This window comes from Rhipicephalus sanguineus, chromosome 8 (assembly GCF_013339695.2).
Source record: "Rhipicephalus sanguineus isolate Rsan-2018 chromosome 8, BIME_Rsan_1.4, whole genome shotgun sequence".
Classification (NCBI taxonomy): Eukaryota; Metazoa; Arthropoda; class Arachnida; order Ixodida; family Ixodidae; genus Rhipicephalus; species Rhipicephalus sanguineus.
This window is the reverse complement of record NC_051183.1, coordinates 74,784,499-74,795,662: the sequence shown is the minus strand read 5'-3', so window position 1 is coordinate 74,795,662 and position 11,164 is coordinate 74,784,499. Positions and strand designations below refer to the sequence as shown.

Here is an 11,164-nt window from a genome sequence, read left to right as displayed (position 1 = left end):
GACATTAAAGGCGTAAGTGAGGTGATGCATATAGCATGAAGCTCGTGATCGAAACAGTCTGAATACGTACAGCAATGTGCACGACATGAAATGCCCACAAGGCAGATGAATGAGTTATCATGACATGAGTGACATGCATGTCATGTCACGAGTCGCGTAAATGGGAAAAAATGCAATCTGTGACGTCGTATAGTGACGTCATCACGTGAAGATGATTTTTGCATCACACGTGTTGACGGCGACAGGAGCGACGTTCAATTTTCCCGTTTGATGAGGCATCTAAGGCTTTCGGTTTAATAACATAAACAATATAATCCACCTCTGAACTCCGGCTTACAGATGCAACAATAATTGCGTTTTGAGTATCACTTGCTGTTGCTGTTGCACAAATTCGCCCATTGAGCTTATTTGCTAATTATTAGTTTCGCTTACGCGTTCCTCAATGTCGCGACACTGTGACAATACTCACAATATGTAATATGTTTTCCCGTAACTTTGCGCATACCCAACTAGTAAGATCAGCGTGACCTTTGTGACTCCAAAGTTATGGTTTCAGTAGAATAAAAGTTATTCCATTGTCTCTGCCCCTGATATCCTTGCCATTGTTGCTGACGCGTTGCGCTTCCAAGCGAAGACCCATCCGTTATAACTCATAGTTTCTGTAGGAAGCAAACAAGAAGGCAATTCAAGGTTGCTATTGTGCATAGAGCGTCTGTTGCAAAGCAATATTTGTCATACACGAACGGGGAACATAGCGTCACTGCAGATGAAATTGCTTCACTTTTTCTCTGCGTGGGTGTACATAAGGCTCCCTCAACAGGGCAGTACAAGTGCACTGAGATTACCATACTGAAGGCATTATGATAAAGCAGGCTTATACCGCACTCATCTTTACTGCCTTAATCACTATTTATGCCGCCGAAGACATTATACTTGACTTCAAAACCTACGACGTTAAACTGGTATGTTCATTTTGTACATATATACGTTCATACGTTATAATTTGCTGTACAAAAATTTACTATATATTAGTGCATAAATAACTAATTGATCAAGCCGAGAAATAACGTGAGACTTGTGGGTCTAGGACATAGAGAACTTTCAATTTTCTAAAAAGATACTTCGAAACATTTGTGTAATTGAGGCAGTTTGACCGACATAAAATGTTGAATGTGTTGAAGAAATACAATAGCGACCATGCACATTTGTGCAGAACTCCTCTTTGATAAGTTAAAATTCAAAGCACATGTAATCAAAATGAGGGATGCGCGATGTGCTAATGGAGGTTTTGCAGTTGATTTGGACGTAATGTAGATATGAAATTACTAAACATATCGAACTGATTTCCATATTTCTGCACGATCGATGCATTCGGGTTTGTCTGTATTCCTTTATTGACGACGCAATTATATCTACACGAGCGGTGCTACATACTTCGTTAAAAAGAGGCTACCACGGCAAGGATCTGAACCGGGGATGGCGGTGTCATCAGCTGAATGCAGTGGACACTGAGCCAGAACTGTGGGTCATTTAAAATCAAACTGGGATGTTTTATATGACGGAACTTCACAACAGGTTATGAAGAAAAGCAAGGTAAACAAAAAAAATATGGCTGATCCCTCCGTCATAGGAATCGGTATAACACGAAAGTGAAACGTGTCTTCACAGAAGTAGTGCTCATTGTGTAGTGATATATGAGAGCTCGTACAATGTATATTAATATATTGCAGCTATAGCATCGTTTGACGTGGATGCACACACGTTGACGCCTAGTAGCATATCTCCATCGCGACGACTACCGCCCATGATCGTGATTTAACCGTTGTGGCAGCTGAAGTTCTTAACATATACCTGTACACAGCGTATCGTAAGTCCCACGCAAGGATGACACCAACAAGCATATAATAAACATTGGTACTCGATATGCACTTCAAAGCTTCGTTAACTGAGGAGAGCCACGGCACGATGTGCGCTCCCGAGTAACAGGGCAACCTACGCATGTGCTCGTGCATACAGTACCACACTGCGCGTCAGCAACACGGGAGCCAGAGCTTCGTAGCTTGAGCCGTGAACGCGCGCAGGCGTTCCACGTCTCGCTGGCCTCGGTCTCGCTCCGCCTAGGCATGACCATGGCATGACATTCGAGCGTCGACATTGCTGTCTTTCTCAAGCGCTTACTGCAACAGTTTTTTTAGTCGGTGACAGCGCAGACGAAGCAGTCAGCGACGAAACACCGTTGGTGCATGTGGAAGCTGCACTACACCGACAACGTGCCATCACACGTTAACACGAAGCGAAAGGCAAAAACTTCACTGCGTCTTGGGCGACTCCCCGAACCTAACGCGGCGAGCGTTTTAAAGACGATAGTCTTTCTTGCAGAACTTAAACGCAGAAATTTTGGTCTGTCTTTCTGTCTGTCTGTCTTTCTGTTTGTCGGCACGTCACCCGATTCAGCCAACCGGCCAAAGTTGAACCACTTGCTTACCGCCCACCAATCTTGAACTGGTACGGCTGTTCATACTTGTGAACGTTGTCGATCAAAAAGTAAATATTACGCATATCTGAGGCGTAACATCATTAGGTAAGTATTAGGTGGTGTGTTCCTTTAATAGAAAATAAATAGATACGCAATTTTAAAGACCTTGATGGTATGCGTTGAACGTTAAGACAGTAACGCGTTTATTAAAAGATTGCCACAGCTGAAGCGATCAGCGGTCCAAGCCGAGCAAGCGCGAGCGCCAACAACAACCGTCTTCGTCTTCTTTCGCAGGCGTTCTTGTCTGCGCCCTACCATGTTACAAATCACTCCCCCGCGGAAAGGAGCCATCCTGGCGACCTAAGGAACAGGTAGAACTGGTGGGTCATAATGCGGCTTCAGTCGATCGACGTGAACAGTCTCGCGGCCGCGACGACGGCGGTCCGTAGATGATTGAACAGGCTCAATCATATAGTTAACTGGGGATGCTTGACGTAGGACGCGGTAGGGGCCTTCGTACTGAGGCAGTAGCTTTGTGGAAAGGCCAGGAGCGGAGGAGGGAACGCGAAGCCACACCAACGTTCCAGGCGAATACGACTGAGGAGGCAGGTTTTCGTCGTGACGGTCCTTCTGGCCCTACTCGCCCTACAATGTTACAACCCTAGTTTCTTAAGGTGCGCTGAAAATGCGACTGCGCTGAAACTTGTCTTCCTCCGTGCCCTCTGCACAAGCTCGTGTGTTTCGGTTTCGGTTCAGTATTGCATTGTACGAATGACAGGGGGCGCCGCTCTGGCATTCCTGTTAAAGTCCCTGAAAAATATAAAGTAGCGCCAACTGCGTCCCTTCGCCTCGGCCTCCTCTCCTAGCAGCTGCAGCAACGCCCCTAGGGTGTCCTCCGGGAAGCTACAGATTCTACCCGCTGTAGTGAAAACCTCTTCTTTCTGCTGTTGTACCGGTGGTTGGTGCCACTGCCAGAGCAGGTCTTGGTGCCACTGGCACAGCAGGTCGGCATCCTGAAGCATTCAGAACCACCGTACGAACTGGCTCAAGCGCGTTCGACCACGCACCGGTCAACTAAACAACCCAGACGAGGACAAACAAGATGGCGCTCGGACAACCTTCTAAAAAGCTAGTGCGCAACTCTAGCGATTACTCAGCGACGCCGAGTTTGCAGTGGCGCTTCCATCAGGAGCGAGCACTTTTGCGTGCTCGAAGATTATGTACCGTACGATTTTATGCTGTTGGACACCATGAAAAGACGCCACATGCTTCGGTATACATTACATTGCCGCATTTATCGCTATTAGGAGCTGGCTCGCCAGGTTTCAAGCTGGGGCGAAGTTCTGCGACGTAACCCGCATCCATTCATTCGAAGCGTCGTGGAACGCGAAGAGGAGCGCTGCGCGCGTCGTGTCTTCCACCTAGCCTGGCCGTTAATTTTCACAGGGCGAACGGGGAACGCGGTCGACAGCCATGCGAGCGTCGGACAGTTATTTTTAGGGCCACTTTGTTGTGCGCGTCTCGAGGGCAGTTTTCAAATTGAAAGAACATTAAGAGCGTTGCGTCTGCAAGTGTCGACAATGGAGAATCAGACGCTCTTATAGATATTTCTTGTATATATATGCTTCATCAGTATGTACATATTGGTAAATTGTGTATATGGTTCATAAAAATTGTAAATAATTCAAACCTTGTATATATATATATATATATATATATATATAACAACGTGTGTCACGTCTTCATATGATGGTAGAGGACTTGCGCGGAAGATTCACGGGTTTTCCCGATCTTCTCCGGACCAGCTCCTCAATCATCACTCACTTCGTGGATATGGCGTGAATTTTATTTCATTCCCTTTATTTCGCGGACTTTTCCAACTGCGTCACTTAGAACTGCAGCGCCCTCGGGCGCTCTAGCGGAAGAATTGCACAAGCTTCTCTTTCCGGCCAAGAGCCATGCTCTACGAGCTTCGCAGCTCAACTAACTTCAACTGCAATCTACAAAGCGCACGAGTGAGGAGGCGCCTGTACACTGACACGAATGGCGCTACTTTAGTTATTTTTCAGGGACTTTAATTCCTGTTTTACCCAGGCGACGTGTAAGTAAGAGAGTTTGTCGAGAGTACTCGTTGAGTGCGGACGTTTCTTCTCCTTCGGCGCATCGCGCCAAAGAGCGTGTTCGGGCTGCCCGGCGTCCCCACCGGTCGCGTTGGTCACCGCCGGTCTTCGCCTGCCGCTGCGCCGGGACTACCAGCCCGCAACACAGCACTCATGTTTCCCGACGTATTGCCAGATGGCGTCCATATCTCACGCAGCGCCTCTTCTATCGTCTTTAGACGACATTTGCAGCGAAGCACGCAGATACGCGGCCAATTTTTTAGATGCGAAGTATCTTATGGCGGAGTTCAATCCGGTGGTGGTGGTGGTGGTGGTGGTGGCGTGCGGCGTGACCACCCTTACTGCGCATGCGCATACCCTCTCCACTCACCCGCTCCACTTCCCCTCACCTTTTCACTTCTCCTCTCCCCCTTCCCCATCTCTCCTTTCCTCTCCCCTCCCCCTCCAATTCCCCTCCCCCCTCCCCTTTTCAACTCTTCCTCTGAAACGCGGGCTAGACATGCCGAAATTCTCTCCTGCGCAACGCCGCGATGAGCACCAGCGCATGCGCGTCCCCTCCCCCTCCCTCTCCTCTCCTACGCTGCCCCGCTCGCACGCCTGCCGACTGCGTTCCCCGCTCGCCCTGTGAGAATTAACGGCCAGGCTAGAGGGAAGACAAGACGCGCGTAGCGTTCCTCTTCGCGTTGCACGACGCGAGGTCGGGAGCATGCCCAAAGAATGCCAACGGAACGCGATCGTGCAAGTGCTCCGGCTTCGCATCGCCTCATGGTCCCCTTTAGCGGGAAGTGGTGTAATTTTTCATTTGCATCGTGTTCCGAGGGCCCAAAATAAAGTTTATTCATCCATCTATCCATCGAGACGCTTTAACCATGGCCTTCGAGATTGCGCTCCAGCGCGCAAACTCTGAGGCCATGGTTTGACTGCGTCGTCGCCGAATCGTTCTCTATCGGCGCTAGTTAGTGGCATGCCACATTACTTCACTTCTCCGCTCACAGACGGCGGCACCAGCACGCCCCGCTTAACCCCGTCAACAGAGACCACCGTGCGAGAGAGAATGTGTGAGAGATATAAGGCGCGTTTGTGGAGTGGCGTGCAACTAAGAAAAAGAAAATCGCGGCAGCTTTGTCGGTAGAGCGCCGGGCGCCTATAGTCACGGTCACGAAGTCGTAGGCTCGATTCCCGGCGGGGTAACTTTCCCTACAATTTTTTACTTTCTCATCGTCATATCCGTGACGGAAATACGTCACTAAAACCTTAGTGGACCCCGGCATAAAAATCTTTCGTGTTAAAAAATATGGCTACAATTCACGCTGTGAAGGTGGTTGGACAGCGAAGCGGTAAACGACACCCAGAACGATTACCCATTGCGACGTCGCTTGAATGGTCTTCCGCATTAGATTTGTGCAAGTTTGAGTTTAGCGTCTGACCTTCACCGGGAGTGATGGCCAAGAAGTGCGTTTGATTTTGCATACCGGCAATGCATCTTTCATTGTACACAACCGCCTTACTCGAGGCGTTCATAGCTATGGCGGATTGCTTTGGATCATCGAAGTTGTCGACGCCCATCAGCCTCTCGACCTCGTCTTCTTCTATACCCACTTTGTCATGGAGACGTTCGAAAGTCTGTGGGTTGAAGCGAATGTTGTTGAACTCGTAGAGCGGACTCTGAAGAAGAAGGTCTAATAAATTTAGAACATGCACCCCCGAAACGGTTGTCCATCTATGGCATGAGCACGAGGCCGTTGCTTACATTGTCGTCTCTGTTCTCGACGCCGCTCCTCGTATGCACATTGCTCTTCGGAGTCATCACTATACGTGGCCTTCCCATAGCCGCGTTACAACAGAAATGCAATGCCTTACTAGGCGGGCCCTTTTTTATATATATGTAATGTAGGGACGTCACGTCCAATGTTACAAACTGTGCTTTGGTAAACCTGCGGTTTAGTATATATTTTAAATGAGTATTGACGTCACGCCGCCTGTTACAGGCGCGCCTTATCATGTATCGTGCGGTTTTGATACTTGTTTTGTAGTGTTTTTTTATTGAAATGAATACTAAGCTGTATGCTGTATACTCTAGGCCACGTTGCTTTTGCCCGCGCGTTTTATTCCCATGCGTTTTTTTTTTTTGCCAACGGAGACGAAACCATTGGGGGCACAGGTATACAGGTTCGCTGTAAAAACTCACGGGGTCCCTTATGCATGCGCCTCAGCCGACTCGAAGGAGAAAGCCATCATCTTCTTCATTTTCATCTAAGTCGATGTATTGAAACTCCCGCGAACACGTGATTTTGCAATGCCTCCATGATCGGATGCATTGTAAGCTTTCTGACCCTCAGATTGTTTTGCATTGCCTCCGGGATCGACCCATCTTTGACCAAGCAGTGATGTCATATGATGAAGTCATGATGGCATCGTAATGACGCCACCAATTTCGGCAATCTGTGACGTCATGATGATCCCATAAGTTGACGTCATCACGTGATGATTATTTTTTGCGTCCCTTGTGCTGACGCCGCCGATGTGGGACGCCGACGCGGGAAGCCGGCCAATTTTCACGTTTGATGAATCATCTAAGGCTTAATATTTTCGTTATTGTTTCTCGTACGATTGCAGCTGAAATACTGTACGGCAGTTGTGACGCCATGATGACATCATATTGTGACGTCATCACGTGATGATGATTTTTTGCATCACTCGTGCTGACGCCGCTGACGCGGGAAGCCAGTAAATTTCCGCGTTTGATGAGGCATGTAAGGCTTTCGCCTTAATAAATGAATGAGTGTCTCGTGAGGCATAATCTTTCGCCTGTGCTCTCCTTAGCGTTCGATAAAGGGACTTTAAATTTTAGAGGGCAGCTCCTTGTCTCCCGTTGCTGGGTTGAGCTTCCGTCGTACATCACCGTAACAAAGCGAAAGTGCACAGCGAAAGACTTGGCTCGTGCGCCTGGACCCACGCGAGGTTTTTTTTTTGTCCTGCAGTTCACGCCACTGAGGCATAAAATAAAAAAAAACGATAAGCAATAAGCTATGATTTGATTATAGCTTAAATTATGCTTGTTGCATAATTTTAACCCTTTGTATCCCACAGCCAATCCAGCTGCGCAAGTAAATATTTTTTTCGTATATGCATAAAAGTACATACGAAAGTGGGAATAAACTGAAAACCTGGAAAATTTCACTTTAGGTCAAGAATAAAAGAAGTGTCCACGTACGTGGGCGCTCGGAGCAGCAGTTACGCTAGGTCCATCACCCTTCTTCATCGTACATCGGAACTGTGGTTGCCGGCAGCTCCATTTCAACGCATTAACCATTATCATCATCACTACTTACCATAATCAACGCCTTCTTCATTTCAACACATTCGTATATTATTATCATCATCATCATTATCATCATCATAAACGTTCACGTGGCCGCTTGCCAAAGGCTGATTCGACACTTTCATCATCGTCTTTCATAATAGCAATCATCAACGCGTTGATACCCATGCTGAACGCTTTCGTCATTGCCATCGTTATAACCATTCAAGGCCCATTCGCTTGCCCACAGCTCTATTCGTCATCATGTGTATCGTCGTTGATCATCATTACCAATGCGTTCATGGTTACGTTCAAGCTGAATGCTCTCATCATCAGCAGTAGCACTGTTCAAGAGGCCTTCGCTTGTTGATGGCCCTGCTTGAACCCGCTAATTATCGGCGCTCTCCCAATCGAAACATTCGTTTCCACTAGTCAGCTCGAAAATTATGGCACGTATGTCTTCATCACTTACTCCACGTTCCGAATAAAGCAAATAAATTCTAAACGTAACATCTAAGAGGCGTATTTAGCTATATTACAGATAACGTTTCGCGCGGAGGCTCACGGCAACGAAGCGTTCTATCAGCTTCTTACACGAACGCGGTATGTCTGGCGTCCACAAACGTAGACGCCGCTGCGACAACTCAACTTACAAAGCTTTGGTCGCTCGCAGTTCAAGAAAAATCACATAAAAACAAGATAAACCCTTCCTTTTCTCGAATAAAGTCGCCTAATGTTAAAACTCTTACGAATTTGCAGCGAATTTACCAAAAAAAAAATATGGGCATACACCTCCACAGGCGACTTGAGAAGAACGCCATCGTCCTGTGCGCACATACCGCTGTTTGTTAACAGAAGCGGACACATATATAGACGTTTTTATGAAATGCTGAAGTAATGCCAACATTTCAAATAGATGTTTAAGGCCATGCATTGTCTAGCCTGATCCCACTTCACTGATATGTTTTGTCCACATATGTGTACGCTGGGATACAAAGGGTTAAGCATAATACGTGCCAACTAGCTGAGCTCTCTGTAATTCTATGCAACAAGCAATAAAAAAATACACGAAAAGTGCAAAATAGAAATAGAAAATAAAAACTTGGAGGACGCTTAACCTTCGCCTTCCGGAGCAGAACGCGATAGCATAATCGGGCACCGTGTTCATCGCCTTCCCATTGGCTGGCCTGGCTTCTGTTCTCAGTGCATGCCTCAACCTTGCCGTAAGGAAACGAACGACTGTGCACGTAGCCTTGGCCGTTTCAAACTATCCTAGAATGACGACTGCAAGTAGAGTTGTTAAGTGCCCACTACGCGATAAATCGTCCTTTTGAAAATTGGCCATGTACCCACTAAGCTGCCGTAAGGTACCACGCGCTGCCTCGCATCTGCACTCTGTAATTGGCGGGCAGCTTTAAACCACGCACTCGTTGCACAATTCACAAGTTTTGACGCCTAGCGCGATTCTACGCATCTGCCACGCAATATTACATGCGCTAAGGAGACTCCTCCCACTGCATATGACATTCATATAGCGTTTCTTGCGGAGGAAGTTTCAAGAAATAGCGTAGCTCTGGGGTGGAACACCTGATTGCCACGCCGACAGCCCAAGTTCAATTCTCACTGAAACCTAAATCTTTTGGAGCTTGCTCGCCAGGTTCTTAAGCTGGGGCGAAGTCCCGCGCCGTAACCTGCATCCACCCAAGCTTGGCTCAGCGCACGCTTGCGCGAAAGAAAAGTTTTCTTCCTCTTGTTCATTGAGCGCCTTGATGGTGACATTAACACAGCCAAAGCACATATAGCTTAGCCAACTATAGCATGCGCACGCTCGCGCGAAAGAGAAGTCTTCTTCCTCTTGTTCTTCGAGTGCCTTGATAATGATATTAACGCAGGCAAAACCAAATATAGCATAGCCAACTTTGGCATGCGGCGCTCGCTCTACTCCGGCAGTGCGTTTCGATACTAACAACATGAACGAAGAAGAAAAGGCGGCGGAGCGGAGGGCTCGCAAGGCAGTAGCAGGGCGGGCGCGCCGCCAAGACCTTGCGGTGAGAGATCGCGGGGCCGTAGAGAGATGTCCTAGTCGTGCGGACCCCGAGATACAAGCCCGCGAAGCCGAAGCAGCGCGGAAGTGGCGGCAAGAGAACCTCGAAGAGGTACGGGCACGGGATGCAGCAGCGAAGCGCCGAAAGCGGTCGCTACCTGAAGTTGGTGGCACCGACGCGCGCTTCAAGCGCGATTTCCTCGACCACACGTTCGACCACAGCTGCAAGGTCTGCGACCGCTTGTGGTTCGACAACAACCTGACCACAATCGCTCCTATAACAACGTGTGGCGTCTTTATATGACAGTAGAGAAACTGTACGGAGCATTCACGGTTTACCCGAGTATCTCCGAGCCAGCTCCTCAATCATCATTCACTTCGTGGATATGGCGATTTTGTTTTAAAGAAATCGATTTCCCTCGAGGGCCACTGTTGGGAGAGTTGGTGTGGAATGGCGCATTGTCTTTCGTAGTATTCATTACTGAATGAACGACATTTGTTGCTTCTGTCAGTTTCACTATCCTACTTTTATTTCTGCTACTAGTTATTTCTGGATTTACTAGATCAGTTTTGTTGTTGATCGTGCATTTGTTGCGCGCTCTGCAATGGCTCCCGCTAGAGCCGGCAGTATCGTCGAATAAATAAATAAAGTAAATAATACGCTACCGCCGCTTCATCTTCGTGTTTCAGTTTATGAACACATCAAAGCTAATATGGACGTACAATAGCACTCAAACATCACCCCATTATTGCCTGGTGGACAAGGTGACGAGTATAACAGAAAATGCCGTGTACTTCAACAGATCTTATAACTCGTCCGACAAAAGGTAAGCATCAACGACCACCTAACATGCGTATTTAATTTAAGCATATTTAACCTTTCCCCACGGATTAGGGTGACTGAGAGTCTGGAAGGAGCATTTGTTCCTCACTTCCACAACATGATGACCGTTGGCCCTAACGGTACGTGATTAATAAGAAGTTTAGCTGCTCAGTCTGTTGCATGCTCTCACGCTCACCTGATATTGCCGGGAATAATACTTGAGTGAGTGCCGAAAACTTAGTTGCGAAGTATTCTTTCCCTTTGCAAGCAGTTCGACACAGTAGAGGTGTATGCGGCACATTTTTTTCTTGTATATTTTGATATTTGTTTTTTTAGAATAACAAAGCAGATGGTTGGAGCTCGGAGGGATTTAGCATTATTGCTGCTTTCAACCATGTTC

General features: G+C 47.5%; 1 long non-coding RNA gene across 1 annotated transcript; it reads left to right on the top strand.

The window, feature by feature from the left end:
* Window positions 1–785: 785 nt before the first annotated feature.
* Window positions 786–10,908, top strand: LOC119402822 (uncharacterized). The gene is made up of 3 exons (XR_007417338.1): window positions 786–962; window positions 10,632–10,768; window positions 10,837–10,908. It is a non-coding gene; the product is annotated as an uncharacterized LOC119402822 (long non-coding RNA).
* The last annotated feature ends 256 nt before the right edge of the window (window positions 10,909–11,164 follow it).